We start from the raw sequence: 20,700 nt of genomic DNA on the forward strand, positions 1-20,700 counted from the left end.
CCGATATGAATTTCATTAAACGAGTCAGCATGCCAGCAGCTAGAATATGAGCAAAATGTTAAAGAAGATCTGTATATCGCCAGGGACAGGGGACAGAACAGGATATGGGTTAATTATGCTCTCTCAAGCTTTTGCTGTATGGAATTTGTTTCCTAGAACAGGAGCAATCTGTTTCAGATGGGAATCAGGGTGATAACAATTAGGATTCTGCCAAAGCGTGTGTGGCCGGGACCAAAGCTGCTGACTTCCAGGATGCTCAGCTGTGGCCAGTCCCAGCTCTGCAGGCACACCCTGGAGAGTGCAGCACAAAAACTGTGCATTCTAGGCCGGCAAGTGATGTCAGCCAAGCCAAAATTAATTGCTCAGATTGGCTTTGGTCCCCTTTAAAACAACTCTACGAGTCAGTCTGATTTCTACTGTGACATTCGCTGTTTTAAGTTCCAAATGACACTCAAGTTCAATCTTGTTTCAGCACCAAACTTTTCATTCAGGTGTGGCCTCAGCAAAGCTGATAACAATTCCGCACTTTCCCTGACCTTGTCCCAACTTTCCTGTAAACAGGTAGATGATGGGGAAAGAAATGCAGAATGGTAACCTAATACCAATGCCAGCTCTGGGGTGGCTGGTAACTTGCTCCGTTGTGCGTCTTTCTGCTTTCTGCTACCACTTTAATGTAGTCAAAGGAAAGGATGTGATACTGGAGGTCTAAGAGACAGCACTGTAAATTGTGTCTTCTTTTCATAAGCTGAAGATGAGCCTTATACCAATAAACATCTGGGCCTCCCATTGTTCTGTGTCTGAGTATCAGGAAGTTTTGGTAGCAGAGACAATGCAAAATGCTAGAGACAAAAATAATTACTTTAATCAGTACAAGTTATGCTGGTGTGTTGATTTAAGATGCTCTGTTAGCTACTGTACCAAGTTAGGGCTTGATTTCTTTTTTGTTGTGTTTGCTTTCTTCCTAAGTGAACGAATAAAAGAAGTACAAGACCGGAAACTGAAGAGTACATAAGACAGGTAGGTGGGATTTAACGAGTTAAACCTTTAAGCTTTAGAGAAAGCTAGACTTCTAGGGGACAAAAAGTTGCTGACTAGAGGCTTAAACTGCATGCTTTCATCTTTGGGATGACAGCTAATTAAATATGTCTTTACAGTATCTTAGATTTGATACTCTGCATGACAAAGCATGACCTGACATTGTGTAAATAGAATTTTCTATGTTTCCAAATGCTGTTTAATAAAGATATATTTCTTTTATAATAAGAAAAAATTAATGTATTAACTAAATGAAAAGTGATCCCTGAGGAAAACAAGAGAACGGATGAAAGATTTGATTCCAATTGAAAGGGTCTGGGTTCAAGTTCTAGCTCTGTTACCTCCTAGCTCCATGAAATTGAAAAATTTCTTTACTTCTGTGTGAATTGCCGTTTTCTCACCTGTGAATAGTGAGTGATGACATCAACTTCTTCACAGAGCTGTAATGGGGATTGAAACAGTAAAAAGTGCCTCAGACTTACTAGTCACTCAGCATATGACAGCTATGGATGGCCATGACTAAAGAACTCCCTTCAGCCCACAGCTGTTGTGAGGAAAAAGCCAATGCCATTTTGCAAAAAAAGCATTTTTAAAAAACAAGTCAATTCTATATAACCATAAGTTTTTCAAATGCTAATTGAAAAGCACAGAACTGATATGAAAGGGTATTTTTTAACCTTTTTTTTTTGGTTGTACTGCTAGTGGGATTTCAGTTCCCTGACCAGGAACAGAACTCAAACAGGCCTTCTGCAACAAGAGCCTAGAATCCTAACCACTGGACCACCAGGAAATTCCCATAAGAGAGTATTTTTAAAGACTGTACAATTCAGTGGAAATAGCCAGGAGGCCTTGGCAGTCCCAGAAAGAAAGCAATCTTAGGTAAGTTTCCTTGTACCTCAGTCTCCTCATCATACCTAGCCCAGGCAATGCTGTGAGGGTCATAAGAAAAGCATGTGAAAGAGCTTTGAAAGCTAAAAGATCTATAGGCACAGAAGATAGATGTTACTATAATTCCATAATTTGAAAGTATACATGCATATTAGTATCTACTCAGAGTTTGGTCATTCTTTTGAAACATAATCTACCTAACCAGCATCCCTAAAACAAAACCAAAAAAAAAAAGATTTTGCTTGGTATAAAAAAGAAATCTCCTGATGATCTCATCCTGAGGATGAGAAAAAAAATCTTATTTCTATATATACTTTTACAAAAGATTCAGATAATGTAGTATGTATTGATTCTCTGTATGTTCCAGAAAATTTGGAAAAATATCAACAAATCTATAAAACCAAACAGGCAAATGAGCATTACATGCAACAACAACCTACTTTTTTTTCTAGAATCTGAACTATTAGAACTCTTGTTTATTCATCATACACAGTCTCTTTGTTTTATTTACTTATTTCTTATGAATGAATGAGTCAGAAATGGAAGGTCCTGGCAGACAAGGATCCTGGGACATGCCTTCACACATGGCTGGTGAATAATTGATTTAAAATAATCACTTTAAATGACACACATTCATTGCTGGTGTCAGGTTCATTGTTACTAGCCTTTGGAAAGCAATATGGCAAAATCTATTAAGAGCCATAAAAATGCCCATATAGTTTCACCCAGTCATCACATCCCTGGGGGTTTATTCTAAGGAAATAAATCATGCACAAATATGTTTGTGGCAGTTTCATATGTAAAAGTGAAATCACTTAAATGTTCAACCATGGTTTTAACAAACAATACTTATAAAGATAATACAGCAACCCAGAACCATATTAATTAAAAATTATTAAGCTACAAATATTAAGTATAAAATGGTATCCTAACATGATTTCAAATCTATAAAAATTTGATATGTGAGTAATAACCAGAAAAAATATGCAAAAATAAAAAATAAGGTGTTAAGAAGATATGATACATAATTTAAATTTTTTTCTTAACTATGGTATTTTTCACAATTAAAAAAATAAATATCAGTTGAAATGTTTTTCATTTGAATAAAGCTGTAAGGGGATCAGCTGGCATGGTCTTATTTGATTTTCAACACAATCCTGGAGAGATGGCAAAGGCGTATCCATTTTCATTTGACAAATGGAGTATCTGAGACTTCAGTTCAGTTTAGTCGCTCAGTCGGGTCCAACTCTTTGCGACCCCACGAATCACAGCATGCCAGACCTCCCCGTTCATCACCAACTCCCAGAGTTTACCCAAACTCATGTCCATCGAGTCAGTGATGCCATCCAGCCATCTCATCCTCTGTTGTCCCCTTCTCCTCCTGTCCCCAATCCCTCCCAGCATCAGGGTCTTTTCCAATGAGTCAATTCTTCCCATGAGGTGGCCAAAGTATTGGAGTTTCAGCTTCAGCATCAGTCCTTCCAATGAACACCCAGGACTCATCTCCTTTAGGATGGATTGGTTGGATCTCCTTGCAGTCCAAGGGACTCTCAAGAGTCTTCTCCAACACCACAGTTCAAAAGCATCAATTCTCCCGCGCTCAGCCTTCTTCACAGTCCAACTCTCACATCCATACATGACTACTGGAAAAACCATAGCCTTGACTAGATGGACCTTTCTTGACAAAGTAATGTCTCTGCTTTTGAATATGCTATCTAGGTTGGACATAACTTTCCTTCCAAGGAGTAAGCGTCTTTTAATTTCATGGCTGCAGTCACCATCTGCAGTGATTTTGGAGCCCAAAAAAATAAAGTCTGACACTGTTTCCACTGTTTCCCCATCTATTTCCCATGAAGTGATGGGACCAGATGCCATGATCTTTGTTTTCTGAATGTTGAGCTTTAAGCCAACTTTTTACTCTCCTCTTTCACTTTCATCAAGAGGCTTTTGAGTTCCTCTTCACTTTCTGCCATAAGGGTGGTGTCATCTGCATATCTGAGGTTATTGATATTTCTCCCGGCAATCTTGATTCCAGCTTGTGCTTCTAGAGAGATCCAATTTTGTCTAGAGTCCTTCTTGGAAATAACTGAGCCAGGGCTTGAACCAAAAGTGTCTCCTGACCCTTAGTCCAGTGACCTGTCCCCAAAGTGCCTGAATCTGACCAAGCCTCTAGATCCACATACCAATTTATAAGAAACACAGATGGAAAGTAGAGGAATATGTTAGGTACACTGCAGGGATACAGTCTACAAAATCCAGAAATGAACAGTTCTACAGGCAAACAGTCTCATTTCTTCAGCAAGTAAATAACATCACATGAAGAGAGAGAGGGGGGAAAGGAGAGAAACATATAGATTAAAGAGACAAAAAACATCAACAAATCATGTGTGAACTGCATATGACCGCTGATTTCAATAAACTTATAAAAAAGGAAATTTGTGAGACAATTGCAAATTAAAATAGTGACTAGGTATTTGATGATATTAAAGAATTATTGTTAATTTTTTGAGATATGATAATAGTACTCTGTGTTTTTATTTAGAGGCTTTATTTTCTGAGATATGTGCTTCATTACCTATGGATGAAACAGTATGATATCTGGGGTTTGTTTCAAAATAATATGGGACGTGGGAATGGAGGATTTAGGTGAAATAAGAATGTTCCTGAGTTGAAGCTGAGTGTGATGGGTTCATGGGGTTTCATTATACTATTTTTCTATTTATATTTGTTTAAAAATCTTCCTTAATAAAGAGGGGTTTTTGAAAATAAATGGTATCTATATTTGTTAATTTTTATCTTACCCTTCTCCCATCAGTAAAGTAAAAGTTTAATACAATAACCTGGGTTGAAAATGAGAAGCTACAGCTGCATAACTTTTACTTTGTTAAATATTTATCTATTTGGCTGCATCAGGTCCTAGTTGAGGCACACAGTCTGTGTTGTGGTGCACAGGGTCTCTTACGGCTCTCGGGTTTAGCTGCTCCAAGGCATGTGGGAGCTTAACTCCCTGACCAAGGATTGAACCCACATGCCCCACATTGCAAGGTTGGTTCTTAATTACTGGACCACCGAGGAAGTCCCTTACCTTTTTAAATGGAGCAAATGATATCTTTGGTAGGCTACAGAGTAGAGCACAATGAATGAAATTGCCTGATACATTTTCTTCAATTTAAATGTTTTTCTTTGTTTAAAAGATTAAAAAAGAGAGAGAAATAAAACAGAATGGATAAAAGTAAGGAGGAAAGAAAGTGAAAGGGCCAACATAACAGTATAAACTGATAAGGATTTAAATAGGCCACTTGAAAATAATCAAGGCTGGGGGATTGTGAATACAATGAAATCATGGTATTAGTGATTGTACTGGCATCAGGTTTTCAGCCAGACAGATTTGGATTCCAAGCACTGGAAGTTTCAGGACTAATGACTTAAGTTCTCTGAGCCTCAGTTTCCTTGTCTGTAAGGGGAAGGATAATCACGTCCACCTTGCAGAGTTTGTGTAAAGATGAAATAAAGCATGTGGGATGCCTCCACAGAGGACCGTGAGTACATAATAGTCTGCCTCCTAGTCTAGTGAAGCCAAAGGCTTTGTTGACCAAAAATGTCAGATGAGAGCTCACTTAGCCAATGGGGCATGAGGGGACCCTGAATTCACGGTTCCATGGCTCACCTAAAACGCTGCCACTCAGCAATGAGGCCAACTGTCCATTCACCCACTGCATATCTCTAAGACAAAGAGTTGGCAGAGTCTCTACTCAGTATTTCTGAACACTAAAATAGACTACCGTGTTGACTGGGAATAAATGAACTATTTAACCTCAAACATTTGGACAAGAATTTTTTCATCCTCAGAATATTCATCAGCAACAAATACTTGGATAAAATATTTCCTTTCTGTGACAAAGTCAGTGTCACCCTGGCTTATGAAACCTCAAACCCCCACATATAAACCAGGACCCAGCCAATGTCTTTATCTACCATCACATGGACTTGGAACTGGGAATGAGCATGAATGGCAACATAGTAAAGGCTATGGCTTTTTAAGAGAATTTCTGGGTACTTTCTGCCATTTGATCTTCCCATAATTATGCCACAAGATGCCAACTGCCAAACACAAAAGTGAGAAGCTCTGAGTTCAGTTCAGTCACTCAGTCGTGTCCAACTCTTTGCAACCGCATGAATCGCAGCATGCCAGGCCTCCCTGTCTATCACCATCTCCCAGAGTTCACTCAGACTCACGTCCATTGAGTCAGTGATGCCATCCAGCCATCTCATCCTCTGTCGTCCCCTTCTCCTCCCGCTCCCAATCCCTCCCAGCATCAGAGTCTTTTCCAATGAGTCAACTCTTTGCATGAGGTGGCCAAAGTACTGGAGTTTCAGCTTTAGCATCATTTCTTCCAAAGAACACCCAGGGCTGATGCTAAAGCTGAGAAGCTCTAAGAGTACCATATAATGTTTCTTTTCTTAAATTATAGTATTATCATTATTATTACTACCAAAGTAACACATATTCTCTGTATCTTCAAATTCAGATAAACAAAAAGAAAAAATTAAATTCCATGCTGTCCCACAGAGCATAGACAACTAATGCCAGGCTAGCACTTTAACATTTTGGAATTCATCTTCCAATCTTTCTATATGGATTTACCTTTTTCCCTTCTTTATCTTTCCATTTTCCCCCAAACTGGGATAATATTGTATCACAGATTTATAATTTTTTTTGGTTGTATAACAACATATCATGAAACTTTTACATTATCTTCTATTGCTCCACTTTTAATAGCTATGTACTATCCCATTATATGGACATATTATAATTTATTTAATAATTCCCTATACTGGGGATTTCCCTGGCAGTTCAGAGATTAAGACTCCACACTTCCACTGCAGGAAGTACGGGTTCCATCCCTGGTAGGAGAACTAATATCCCACATGCCTCAGGATGAGGCCGGAAAAAAAAAAAAAAAAAACTTGTATTGGGTACTTTCTCTACTAACATAATCTAGTTTATTAGTGAGAGAGTTGGGAAATTCTGCTTTAGTAGATCCAGACTTAATTAAACCTGATATCCAAATGGGCTAAATGCAAGCAAGAAAGCCTGAATCTAAAGTTCAAAACCTCTTTGAACTTTGGCGCTTCCATTCAGGTGCCTCAGAAGACCTGCACCTGTGAGGCCACCGCCCCAGCTCGGCTGGAATTCCCAAAGGGACCATGCCATGCGACGGAGCAGGCAGCTTTGTTTCTCCAGAATCCCATGGGAGCATTCATCTCAGGGTTCAAGCAATGTCATGTTTGCAAAAACTGAGTCAGAACCTCCACCACCCACCAAATGAAAAGCATTTTTACTGTAGCTTTGTTTCAAGTTTTGCCACAGAAATAAAAGGAATGTGGGGGAGGGTAGGAGAAACTACCAAACTTAAAGCATGTTTTCATTTCCAGTTGGGTGGCTGATGCTCCATCTCCTTCCGCTTCTTGGGTTCTCCGCACCAACTCCCATCAGTCACTGGAGCTGCTTTGACTCTCATGCGATCCTAGACATCCAACTTTATACTCTGGGTGGTTTTGCCCAAAAGAAAATGAATGACTCTTGAATAGAAGAAGCAAACCCAGAAGCAACTGTGAAAGGAAGTCAGATGTGGTTGGGGTAGAAAGTCCTTCTCAGAACGTGGCTTTTTCCAGTGTTAATTTTTCTGTACAAACAATATAAAACCAAAAAGCTGGCAACAGGATTCATCCTAAAGAAGAAGAAAAAAATATGTGTGTGTAAATATATACACATTTCTTTACAAATATTTTGGAAACATGAAGTCCAAAAGAATGGTTAGTGTTTTATGGAGGAGAGAGAGACCAAGAGGACAGAGAGGGAGCCAGGACGGGGCACACAAGGACAATTATTAAGGTGCCCCCTCCCAGAAAAAAGAGGTAGAGAATTTTCTGCTAAACCTGGATTATCTCACTGCTTTCGAGTGTTTGCAATGAATACTTTTTTCCTCCAAGCAAATTAGTTACCAGAAAAATATACTGCCTCCCAGCCCCTTGCTCTGCCTGACAGTACCTGTCAAAAAGATAAGATCTTTCAATGAATTAAAGAAGGTGAAAGGCCAATCCCTCCCAGGCATCTGGCTGTGATTTACATCAGTATAATTATATCTTCTATTGCTGTGGGAAATTGACTATACCTACAGGGAAAAGTTACTTGTATATAGGAAGTTTCCTTTTTAATTACTACAGAATGCAAATCTGCAACTTTATTTTTGGACCAATCTCATGTTGTGCTTGGGTGGGGGGAGTATGGTCCACAAACATGGAGACATTTTTTTCTTCATGAGTAAAAAATCTCAAGATAGAATTGGCTTAGTACTAAAGAGAAAAGGAAAGCAAAGGATTGATATTAATTGCAGTAATTCTTTAATTGTGAATATGCATGCACATGCATGTTCTGGGAGGGGTTTGTGTCTTAAGTTCTTCTATATGTTTTATTTCCATACACAAGATAGCTTATTAAACAGATCATACCCTTGTAGTTGTTCCTTGAGTTGCATTTAATCTGAGACTTTGATAAGTATCTTCATACAATTGAGGTTTTACTCCTTTGCATCATGCTCTACTTTCTACCTCATGTACCCTAGAATGTTATCACACACAGTGTGTACATAAAAAAGACATGTCAATGTGTACACCCACAAGTATATGTACACATATAAAATATTTTTATTTAGAGAGAGTCTTATCTACAGTCTTCATTTTTCATTGAAGGAGTGAAGCAACTTTAATTATTAATGGGTTCTTCTCAATTTCAACATTAGTCTCAGGGGATGTATTACTTTAAAAACATTAGTCTATGTTGTTTATTTAAAAGTAAGCAAAATTTGAACTTAAATTGAAGAAAGTAGGGAAAACCACTAGACCATTCAGGTATGACCTAAATCAAATCCCTTACAGTGAAAGTGATAAATATATTCAAGGGATTAGATTGATAGCGTGTCTGAGGAACTATGACATTGTACAGGAGGTGGTGATCAAGACCATCCCCAAGAAAAGAAATGCAAAAAGGCAAAATCCAAACAGATCTGAGGAGGCCTTGAAAATAGCTGAGAAAAGAAGAGAAACTAAATGTAAAGGAGAAAAGGAAAGATAAATCCATCTGAATGCAGAGTTACAAAGAATACCAAGGAGAGATAAGAAAGCCTTCCTCAGTGATCAATGTAAAGAAATAGAGGAAAACAATAGAATGGGAAAGACTAGAGATCTCTTCAAGAAAATTAGAGATACCAAGGGAACATTTCATGCAAAGATGGGCTCAATAAAGGACAGAAATGGTATGGACCTAACAGAAGCAGTAGATATTAAGAAGTGGCAAGAATACACAGAAGAACTGTACAAAAAAGATCTTCATGACCCAGATAATCATGATAGTGTGATCACTCACCTAGAGCCAGACATCCTGGAATGTGAAGTCAAGTGGGCCTTAGGAAGCATCACTATGAACAAAGCTAGTGGAGGTGATGGAATTTCAGCCGAACTATTTTAAATCCTAAAAGATGAGGCTGTGAAAGTGCTGCACCTAATGTAACAGCAAATTGGGAAAACTCAGCAGTGGCCACAGGACTGGAAAAGGTCAGTTTTCATTCCAATCCCAAAGAAAGGCAACGCCAAGGAATGTTCAAACTACCGCGCAATTGCACTCATCTCACACCCTAGCAAAGTGATGCTCAAAATTCTCCAAGTGAGGCTTCAATTTTATGTGAACTGTGAATTTCCAGATGTTCCAGCTGGATTTGGAAAGAGCAGAGAACCAGAGATCAAATTGCCAACATCCATGGGATCATAGAAAAAGCAAGAAAGTTCCAGAAAAACATCCACTTCTGCTTCATTGACTATGCCAAAATCTTTGGGTAGATCACAACAAACTGTGGAAAATTCTTAAAGAAATGGAACTACTAGGCCACCTTACCTGCCTCCTGAGAAATCTGTATGCAGGTCAAGAAGCAACAGTTAGAACTGGACATGAAATAACAGACTGGTTCCAAATTGGGAAAGGAGTACGTCAAGGCTATATATTGTCACCCTGCTTATTTAACTTACATGCAGAATATATCATGCAAAATGCCAGGCTGGATGAAGCACAAGCTGGAATCAAGATTGCAGAGAAAAATATCAATAATCTCAGATATGCAGATGACACCACCCTTATGGCAGAAAGCGAAGAAGAACTAAAGAGCCTCTTGATGAAGGTGAAAGAGGAGACTGAAAAAGCTGGCTTAAAACTCAGCATTCAAAAAAATGAAGATCATGACATTGGTCACATCACTTCATGGCAAATAAATGGGGAAACAATGGAAACAGTGACAGACTTTATTTTCTTGGGCTCCAAAATCACTGCAGACATAGACGGTGACTGCAGCCATGAAATTAAAAGACACTTGCTCCTTGGAACAAAAGCTATGACAAACCTAGACAGCATATTAAAAAACAGAGACATCACATTGCCAACAAAGGTCTGTATAGTCAAAGCTATGGTTTTTCCAGTAGTCATGTATGAATGTGACACTTAGACCATACAAAAGGCTGAGAACCAAAGAACTGATGCTTCTGAACTGTGGTGTTGGAGAAGACTCTTGAGAGTTCCTTGGATTGCAAGGAGATCCAACCAATCAATCCTAAAGGAGATCAGTCCTGAATATTCTTTGGAAAGACTGATGCTGAAACTGAAACTCCAATAGTTTGGCCACCTGATGCGAAGAACTGACTCACTGGAAAAGACCCCGATGCTGGGCACGATTGAAGGAAGGAGATGAAAGGGATGACAGAGGATGAGATGGTTGGATGACATCCCTGACTTGATTGACATCATCACTGACTTGATCGACATGAGTTTGAGCAAGCTTTGGGAGTTGGTGATGAACAGAGAAGCCTGGTGTGCTACAGTCCCTGAGGTCACAAAGAGTCAGATACAACAGAGTGACTAAACTGAACCAGTATTGCTTCCTGCCTGGGATTAACCGAGTACTTAAGAAAGAAGAAACTTTGTAAGTGCCATTAAGGCTAATTCAGTTGCCCGCCCCTCTTCTCTCTTAAATGGTCTGATTTTATCATATAGGAATGATCCTTAAAATCTAGTACATAGTCTCGCTAATTGAGTTAGTTTAAAAACTGATCTGATATTATTTGTAACTAGGGGAATTATTTTAAACTATCAGTTTAGATTCTGGTCTAATTTTTAATCCAGAATATCTCCATGGCAACATTTGATGGATTTTTAATGGACTTTTCAAAAAATTCATTAAATCTGAGCCCTCAACTTGTAAACTTTCTCAAAGGAAATTCCAACTCTATCTCAGTTACAAATATATCATTGTGACGCTGGATGTTCTCAAATCTCTTGCTATCAAGCACCATCTGATCTATGTGTTGTTTAGAAAAGAGATCACAAGCTCTCTCAGGTTGACGCAGAAAGCTAGCAAGCCATCCGAAATATATGGGCTAATTGTGATCCGCTTTATCTATGTTTAGAAGTAGAAGTCATCACCTTCTTAGTTACAGGTGAGAAAACTGAAGCCTGAAGATGTTACATAATGGTCCCAATTTTAAAGGATAACATAATGGTAAAACTAAGACCATAACTCAAGCCTCCTCAATATCAAATCAATTATCACATTATCTTCTACGATGGAATGTTTCATACATCAAGCTCCCTGTGGAAGATTATCACTCTTTTCAGCAATGGGTTTCTCATAAGGATTTCAGTGTCTCTTTAAGGGAAATATATTCTGGGAGATGGACTCCCTCAGTGGCTCAGTGGCAAAGAGTCCACTTGCAATGCAGGAGACGAGGGTTCAGTTCCTGGGTCAAAGAGATCCCCTGGAGAAGGAAATGGCAACCCACTCCGGTATGCTTACCTAGAGAATTCCACTGGACAGAGGAGCCTGAATTGGACATGATTTAGTGACTAAACAGCAACCACAAAATTCTGAGGGATGGTATTTTTCCAAAAATGGCTGCAACGCTATCCGCCATCCTATATGCTCTTACTATAATGTACTGAAGCTTCTCCCACCAAAATGAGGGGTTTATGGAATTTCCCTGGTGGTCCAGTGGCTAAGACTCTGCATTCCCAATGCAGAGGGGCTTGGTTCAATTTTTGGTCAGGGAACTAGATCTCACATGCAGCAACAAAGAAAAAAGATTCCAAGTGCCTCAACCAAGACCTGGCACAACCAAATAAATAAATAAATATAAAAGATGTGGGGTTTATGTTCCATTCCCTCAAATCTGGGCTTTTGTTTGTTGCAGAAGTGATGCTATGTGACTTCTGACACTAATCTTACAAGATGATATAGCTTCTCCCTGGTTCTTCTGGAATATTCACTCCTAGGACCTAACTACCATGCTGTAAAGACATCAAAAACAGCCAGACAAAGAAGCCCTAAGAAGATGCTCTGGCCAATAGACCCAGCTGGGTTCCCAGGCTACAGCCAACATCACCCACCAGATATGTAACTGAATGAGCCCTCAACAGTTTATTTCTCCCCAGTGACCAAGTCACCCCCATCTCTGGATCCATTGACTCCTGGCTGCAAGCACAGCCTTTGTTGTTCACAGTGTATTGGGAAAGGTATGGCAAACAAGCCAGACTCCAAGGCAAGGACAGTCCAGCTTTCTCCCTACTTCTTCCTCACCCTGTTCTCAGCTGCTGAGGAAAGCTCAGCAGGAGTCACTTGGGTCCCCTCTTTTCCTGTCTCCAGTGATTTACTTTTTCTTTCACATCCTATCTCTTCTTTCCTTAAAGACTCAGTTCAAATGACCTCTTTTTCCAAAAAGCCTCCCTTGAACCCTTCACCTGGAATAGCACCCATATGCACCAGTTAAGATTATATCAGCTACAAATGACCAATAAAAATATAAACCTTCTTGGTTCCATCCATATTCAAAAGTTAACATATCTGGTAGTATTCAGTCTTGAGGCTGTGGGAAAGCAAATATTCTTATATGTTACTAGTGAGACCATAAAGCTGCTCATGCACTTTCAAAGGCAAGTCAGCAGAATCTACTGGGGTGGCCAAAAAGTTCATTCTGGTTTTTCTGCAACACCGTACATTTAAAATATTTAAAGTGTTACACTTTTAAACATGCCTACCATAGACTCTATTTCTCCATTATATTTCTAGAGAAATATTGTTGTATGTTAGCAAAGAATTGGAAACAACATATGCGTCATCAATACAGAAATAGTTAAATAAGTTACGATACAGCCATGGCATGCTGTGCAGCAGTGAAGGAAGGATGAAATACACCTATAATTCAAAGATACAAGATTCTCCAAGACATTGTACAGTTTAGAAAAAAATAAGCAAGTTGTCAAATAATGGATACAGCACAAAAAATACTTACATAAACACTTTTTTAACTTAAAAATTATGTATTTCTCTAGGTTTATATATTTGTAAACACATGTAAAGTAAAAGGTCTAAAAGAATACACACCAAACCAACAATGGGGATATATGTCGCTTGTAGGTTTTGGTCCAAGAGTCTTTATCTTTATCTGTATTTTTTTAATATTTTAAAGAGAATCTCTTCATATATTACTGGTGTTATTTTAAATGAATGCAATTTAAGAGGTTTGAAAACATGGCAATGCAAAATAAGTGCCCCCGAAAAGTGCCAAAACAGAGATATGAACAAGGTATTATGCAACCCAATAGAAGGTGAAAATAATCTATTTTGTGAATTTTCCAATCCACTAAACATACCTTTATTCATTTAAAAAAATAAATTATATATCTCAAGTGTTCATACACACCCAGAGACTTAGACTAAGCAAAACTACTTTGGCAGTCTGTGACAGCTTTAGAATGCTCATTAATTTACAAGAGTTAGAACCAAAATTATAAAGCACTCAGGCTTATTTGTTATTTCTGCCAGCGACTCTCTGCAGTGTCAGTATCCCCAACCTTAGCTAACAGGTGGGAAAATAGGAAAGGGAAAAGGAGTGTCCTGCCCAGAATCATCAGTAGTCAGTGGCAAGAGCAGAATTTCGAATCCAAAGGACCTGCTGAAATTGATTGTGTTGAAACTGTCAGATGACAATAGGTGATGGTTTAGAGACATCTCCTCTTCTCGAAAAAGAAGAAAGTGTGTCTGGCCTCACCTATTAGATGTCTTTACAGGGCCATGTGGCTCATGTCCATAGGACAACTGAGACATTTCAGTCCTTCTTCCAGAGAAAAGCCACAGCAAGAGGCAGGTCTCCAGGAACATTCTGAGCCTGCTTCTCCAAGCTCACTCCTCTGCTGCACATCAAATATAAACTCGGCCTCCACACAGTGTGAATCACTGCCTTAGAGAGGTCCTTCTATGTAGTAACAATTTGTCCTTATCTCAAGCTAGAAGAAAACCTAGTGACTTGAATAAATCTCCTAGCATTTTTTCCATGATAAAGTAAAAAGTTCAATTTATCCCTGACTTAGCTTCACAAGTAAAAGTGTTCCTGCATGCCACATGTAATTCACAAATAAAGCCAGCACTCCTGTCAGCCCTCATTTATTCCCAACAGGTGAATCAGAAGCACACGCTGACAAGATGTGATGCTGGGTAACTTGGCTTTTTTTTCTCCCTGATTTAACTGAGACCTGTAATGTTATTTGATGCAGTTTTCTGTATTTAATTAATCTAACATTCCAGATTTTTAATTTGCATTTAATTTAACATTTCAGGTTTTTAATTTACCAGATATTGTTTATCAAATATTCATTTCAGAGACTTTCACTGTATATACAGTGCATACCCCTCTTTAATTAGTGTGTGGCAAATTAATTCTTCTCTCCTTGCTCCTTCATCAGATATTGGATTAAGGAAGTTGCACTGTTTCAACACAGCACGTAAACGCGTTTATTAAACCAAGATGGTAAATTTCCCCGTGTACGGCCTTGCTAGTCTGCTTTCATGTTTAACCTGATAAAAGCTGTTTTGGTTAAAACCAGAAATCTATTATTTAAAGCCCATCGCTTGGTTTGACAATGAGAGTGTTACATTTAGTTCAGTTCAGTTCAGTCACTCAGTCGTGTCTGACTCTTTGCGACCTCGTGAACCACAGCACGCCAGGCCTCCCTGTCCATCACCAACTCCTGGAGTTCATTCAAACCCATGTCCATAGAGTCGGTGATGCCATCCAGCCATCTCATCCTCTGTTGTCCCCTTCTCCTCCTGCCCCCAATCCCTCCCAGCATCAGGGTCTTTTCCAATGAGTCAACTCTTCGCATAAGGTGGCCAAAGTACTGGAGTTTCAGCTTCAACATCATTCCTTCCAATGAACGCCCAGGACTCACCTCCTTTAGGATGGACTGGTTGGATCTCCTTGCAGTCCAAGGGACTCTCAAGAGTCTTCTCCAGCACCACAGTTCAAAAGCATCAATTCTTTGGCGCTCAGCTTTCTTCACAGTCCAACTCTCACATCCATACATGACCACTGGAAAAACCATAGCCTTGACTAGATGGACCTTTGTTAGCAAAGTAATATCTCTGCTTTTCAATATACTATCTAGGTTGGTCATAACTTTCCTTCCAAGGAGTAAGCGTCTTTTAATTTCATGGCTGCAATCACCTTCTGTAGTGATTTGGGAGCCCCCAAAAATAAAGTCTGACACTGTTTCCACTGTTTCCCCATCTATTTCCCATGAAGTGATGGGACCAAATGCCATGATCTTAGTTTTCTGAATGTTGAGCTTTAAGCCAACATTTTGTAGTCGAGCCCATTATTGGGTCCAGTTTTGCTCTTTTCTTTCTCCTCAATCTGTGACTTGGTCACCTCCCTTCCTGGCCTTCTTCCTCTCTCTCCCTTCAACCACATTACCAATGTTCTCCCTCCCTAGTATATTGGCTAAAATAAGATTACACTCATCAACTTTTCTCCAAGACACAGGCTCTCCGAAATTAAAAATTTACCTTCTCATCCTTAAGTTTTACACTTCACTTTTCTCTTACCTCCTCCCTACCTCCCTGCAAATAATAACCAGTTTCCAAAGTGATTACTATGTCTAAATTATATTGGAAGGGACCATTGTGGCCCGAGGGGGTCTTATCTCTCCCATTATGTTGTCAACTTTTTGAGAACACATTTTTCTCAATTCTGCATCCCAAACAGGGTCTACCTAGCATAATATTTTACATAAACTGACAAACAGTCTGGATAAGTGAATTAATAGATGGATGGAGTCATAGATAGCAAGATCTCATCAGTGTGCCTGGTACCATGCTCATTCTTTAAACTATGTTTTCTCACATAAATGTTTCTCATAAGGAGGAAATAGTCCCATTTAACTGATGAAGACACTGAGGCCCAGAAGTTCAGGTAAGGTTTTACTCATGATCTCATGGCTAACAAGTAGCTGAGCCCAAATTTGAACCCCAATTTGTCTGATTGTACTTAGCCAGGACTGGCTGCATAAATGTGGGACTGCTATGATATGAATGTGTCTCCCTCAAATTCACATGTTGAAACCCTAATGCCCTAAGTATCAGGACAGTATCAGGGGTTGGAAACTCTAGTAGGTGGTTAGGTCATGAGAGCAGAGCTACTCTTGTGAGTGAGAAAGACACTGGGAGACCCCCTCACCCCTTCCCCCACATGAGAAAACACCACCAAGTCTGCAGCCCCCAAAGAGGGCCCGCACCTGACCATGCTGGCTTCCTGATCTCTGACTTCCAACCTCCAGGACTGTGAGAAATAAGTTTCTGTTGTTTCTAAGCTACCCAGTCAATTGCATTTTGTTATGGAAGCCTCAACAGACTAAGGTGGGGGCCCTGTGAAAAATTAAAATGTATAAACATTCAAAAATTATTAATAATTTCAAGACAGTGACAGAAGAGCCTTAAACTTCAGCTGGAGCCCTTTTAGGCATGGAATTTGTGGGGCTTCATAGCCAGACACCCATGAAGCCAGCCCAGTTTCTGGGGCCCCTCACTCCCAGGCTGCCATCCAGCCCACCTGTCTAAGGCAGAAGTACACCAGCTGCACCCCAGCTACACACAGGAAACTTGAACCTGGTTCAGACACCTGTGGTTAAAAGTTAGATATACATCCTAAAATAGATTGTGGATGGCCATGGGCAAGGATCACCTCAAAATATGTTTCTATCACATTCTCCATGTCTGTCACCACCAACACCATCAATTGCCCTGATCAGGGACGGCAATGGGAACTAGGAAAATATTACACTTTGCTCTGCAATTTCTCACTGACCAACCAAATAAAGTCCCTAAGAATAGGTGTCCTGCCCTTGATACTCTGCTGAAACAGATTTAATACATCAGCAGGTAAGGAAGAGCCAGATGGGAGATGAGAACCATGAAAAGTAAAGGGTAACAGTCCAGTACTTGAGCTCATGAGAGCTGAAACTGACCGTGATATCCAGAAAGGATCCTTTCTTTGAAATTCCATGAACCAATATCAGGGCCAGTGAGAGCTAAGTCTAAGGAGACCTAGAGTGAAACTCAACTTCATACAGCCACAAGCTAAATGACTGCCCCTCCTACCACTAAGGCCATCTCCCCATGGCTACTATTCTTTTCAAAGGAAAGATAATGACACACTGATGGCTATTTAAAGAAATCCTTCAGTTCAGTTCAGTCACTCAGTCATGTCCAACTCTTTGTGACCCCATAAATCAAGCATGCCAGGCCTCCCTGTCCATCACCAACTCCCGGAGTTCACTCAGACTCACGTCCATCGAGTCAGTGATGCCATCTAGCCATCTCATCCTCTGTCGTCCCCTTTTCCTCCTGCCCCCAGTCCCTCCCAGCATCAGAGTCTTTTCCAGTGAGTCAACTCTTCGCATGAGGTGGCCAAAGTACTGGAGTTTCAGCTTTAGCATCATTCCTTCCAAAGAAATCCCAGGGCTGATCTCCTTCAGAATGGACTGGTTGGATCTCCTTGCAGTCCAAGGGATTCTCAAGAGTCTTCTCCAACACCACAGTTCAAAAGCATCAATTCTTTGGCGCTCAGCCTTCTTCACAGTCCAACTCTACATGACCACTGGAAAAACCATAGCCTTGACTAGATGGACCTTTGTTGGCAAAGTAATGTCTCTGCTTTTGAATATGCTATCTAGGTTGGTCATAACTTTCCTTTCAAGGAGTAAGTGTCTTTTAATTTCATGGCTGCAATCACCATCTGCAGTGATTTTGGAGCCCCCAAAAATAAAGTCTGACACTGTTTCCACTGTTTCCCCATCTATTTGCCATGAAGTGATGGGACCAGATGCCATGATCTTAGTTTTCTGAATGTTGAGCTTTAAGCCAACTTTTTCACTCTCCTCTTTCACTTTCATTAAGAGGCTTTTTAGTTCCTCTTCACTTTCTGCCATAAGGGTGGTGTCATCTGCATATCTGAGGTTATTGATATTTCTCCCAGCAATCTTGATTCCAGCTTGTGCTTCTTCCAGTCCAGCATTTCTCATGATGTACTCTGCATAGAAGTTAAATAAACAGGGTGACAAAATACAGCCTTGACGTACTCCTTTTCCTATTTGGAACCAGTCTGTTGTTCCATGTCCAGTTCTAACTGTTGCTTCCTGACCTGCATACAGATTTCTCAAGAGGCAGGTCAGGTGGTCTGGTATTTCCATCTCTTTCAGAATTTTCCACAGTTTATTGTGATCCACACAGTCAAAGGCTTTGGCATAGTCAATAAAGCAGAAATAGATGTTTTTCTGGAACTCTCTTGCTTTTTCCATGATCCAGCGAATGTTGGCAACTTGATCTCTGGTTCCTCTGCCTTTTAAAACCAGCTTAAACATCTGGAAGTTCACGGTTCACGTATTGCTGAAGCCTGGCTTGGAGAATTTTGAGCATTACTTTAGTAGCGTGTGAGATGAGTGCAATTGTGCGGCAGTTTGAGCATTCTTTGGCATTGCCTTTCTTTGGGATTGGAATGAAAACTGACCTTTTCCAGTCCCGTGGCCACTGCTGAGTTTTCCAAATTTGCTGGCATATGGAGTACCGCACTTTCACAGCATCATCTTTCAGGATTTGAAATAGCTCAAGTGGAATTCTATCACCTCCACTAGCTTTGTTCATAGTGATGCTTTCTAAGGCCCACTTGACTTCACATTCCAGGATGTCTGGCTCTATATGAGTGATCACACCATTGTGATTATCTGGGTCATGAAGATCTTTTTTGTACAGTTCTTCTGTGTATTCTTGCCACCTCTTCTTAATATCTTCTGCTTCTGTTAGGTCCATACCATTTCTGTCCTTTATCGAGCCCATCTTTGCATGAAATGTTCCTGTGGTATCTCTAATTTTCTTGAAGAGATCTCTAGTCTTTCCCATTCTGTTGTTTTCCTCTATTTTTTTGCATTGATCACTGAGGAAGGCTTTCTTATCTCTCCTTGCTATTCTTTGGAACTCTGTATTCAGATGCTTATATCTTTCCCTTTCTCCTTTGCTTTTCGCTTGTCTTCTTTTCACAGCTATTTGTAAGGCCTCCCCAGACAGCCATTTTGCCTTTTTGCATTTCTTTTCCATGGGGATGGTCTTGATCCCTGTCTCCTGTACAGTGTCACAAACCTCCATCCATAGTTCATCAGGCACTCTATCTATCAGATCTAGGCCCTTAAATCTATTTCTCACTTCCACTGTATAGTCATAAGGGATTTGATTTAGGTCATACCTGAATGGCCTAGTGGTTTTCCCTACTTTCTTCAATTTCAGTCTGAATTTGGTGATAAGGAGTTCATGATCTGAGCCACAGTCAGCCCCTGGTCTTGTTTTTGTTGACTGTATAGAGCTTCTCCATCTTTGGCTGCAAAGAATATAATCAATCTGATTTTGGTGTTGACCATCTGGTGATGTCCATGAGTCTTCTCTTGTGTTGTTGGAAGAGGGTGTTTGCTATGACCAGTGCATTTTCTTGGCAAAACTCTATTAGTCTTTGCCCTGCTTCATTCCGTGTTCCAAGGCCAAATTTGCCTGTTACTCCAGGTGTTTCTTGACTTCCTACTTTTTTGCATTCCAGTCCCCTATAATGAAAAGGACATATTTTTTGGGTGTTAGTTCTAAATGGAATGGGTGAATTTAACTCAGATGACCATTATATCTACTACTGCGGGCAGGAATCCCTCAGAAGAAATGGAGTGGCCATTATGGTCAACAAAAGAGTCTGAAATGCAGTAGTTGGATGCAATGTCAAAAACAACAGAATGATCTCTGTTCGTTTCCAAGGCAAACCATTCAATATCACAGTAATCCAAGTCTATGCCCCAACCAGTAATGCTGAAGAAGCTGAAGTTGAACGGTTCTATGAAGACCTACAAGAAATCCTTAAGATACCAATTTCAGAGGTGGTAGCCATTGATAAAATACCACAAAGCAGGGATGAGAAAGTCTGAAAACTTGTGAAACAGCACAAGGTGGTAATGGCAACTCTGCTTGGGACCTAGGAGAGTGCTAAAGACCAACAAATAATAAACAAAACACTGAGGTCATTCAGAGTGAGATGAGCCTCAAATTAGGGGAAAACCTTACTCCTTGACTGTTGAAGGCCACGTTTTTGTGTCCTTGAAGGCAGGGTTCACATCTGCCCTGTTCTTTGAGGAATCCCCCAGGATCTAATGCAGTCACTCAATAAATGTGGGTGGATAGAAGTAAAGGAAAATGTTCCAAGAGGAAAGATGAGACAAGTTTAAAAGGTCCAACTTCCTTTGTCCTTCCTTTGTCACTTTATTTCCAAAATAGTTTATGGCATTTGTGTAAATTCTTTGTTAAGATGTACTTGAGTGTT

The 20,700-nt window shown here is 40.0% G+C and overlaps 1 long non-coding RNA gene across 1 annotated transcript; it reads right to left on the minus strand.

Moving 5' to 3' along the window:
- Positions 1–7,245: 7,245 nt before the first annotated feature.
- LOC133246530 (uncharacterized) lies at positions 7,246–18,964 on the minus strand. Its single transcript, XR_009736065.1, has 2 exons — positions 15,248–18,964; positions 7,246–7,655 (listed from the first exon to the last, which is right to left on the minus strand). It is a non-coding gene; the product is annotated as an uncharacterized LOC133246530 (long non-coding RNA).
- Between the last annotated feature and the right edge of the window lie 1,736 nt (positions 18,965–20,700).

Source organism: Bos javanicus, chromosome 1 (genome assembly GCF_032452875.1).
Source record: "Bos javanicus breed banteng chromosome 1, ARS-OSU_banteng_1.0, whole genome shotgun sequence".
Lineage (NCBI taxonomy): Eukaryota > Metazoa > Chordata > Mammalia > Artiodactyla > Bovidae > Bos > Bos javanicus.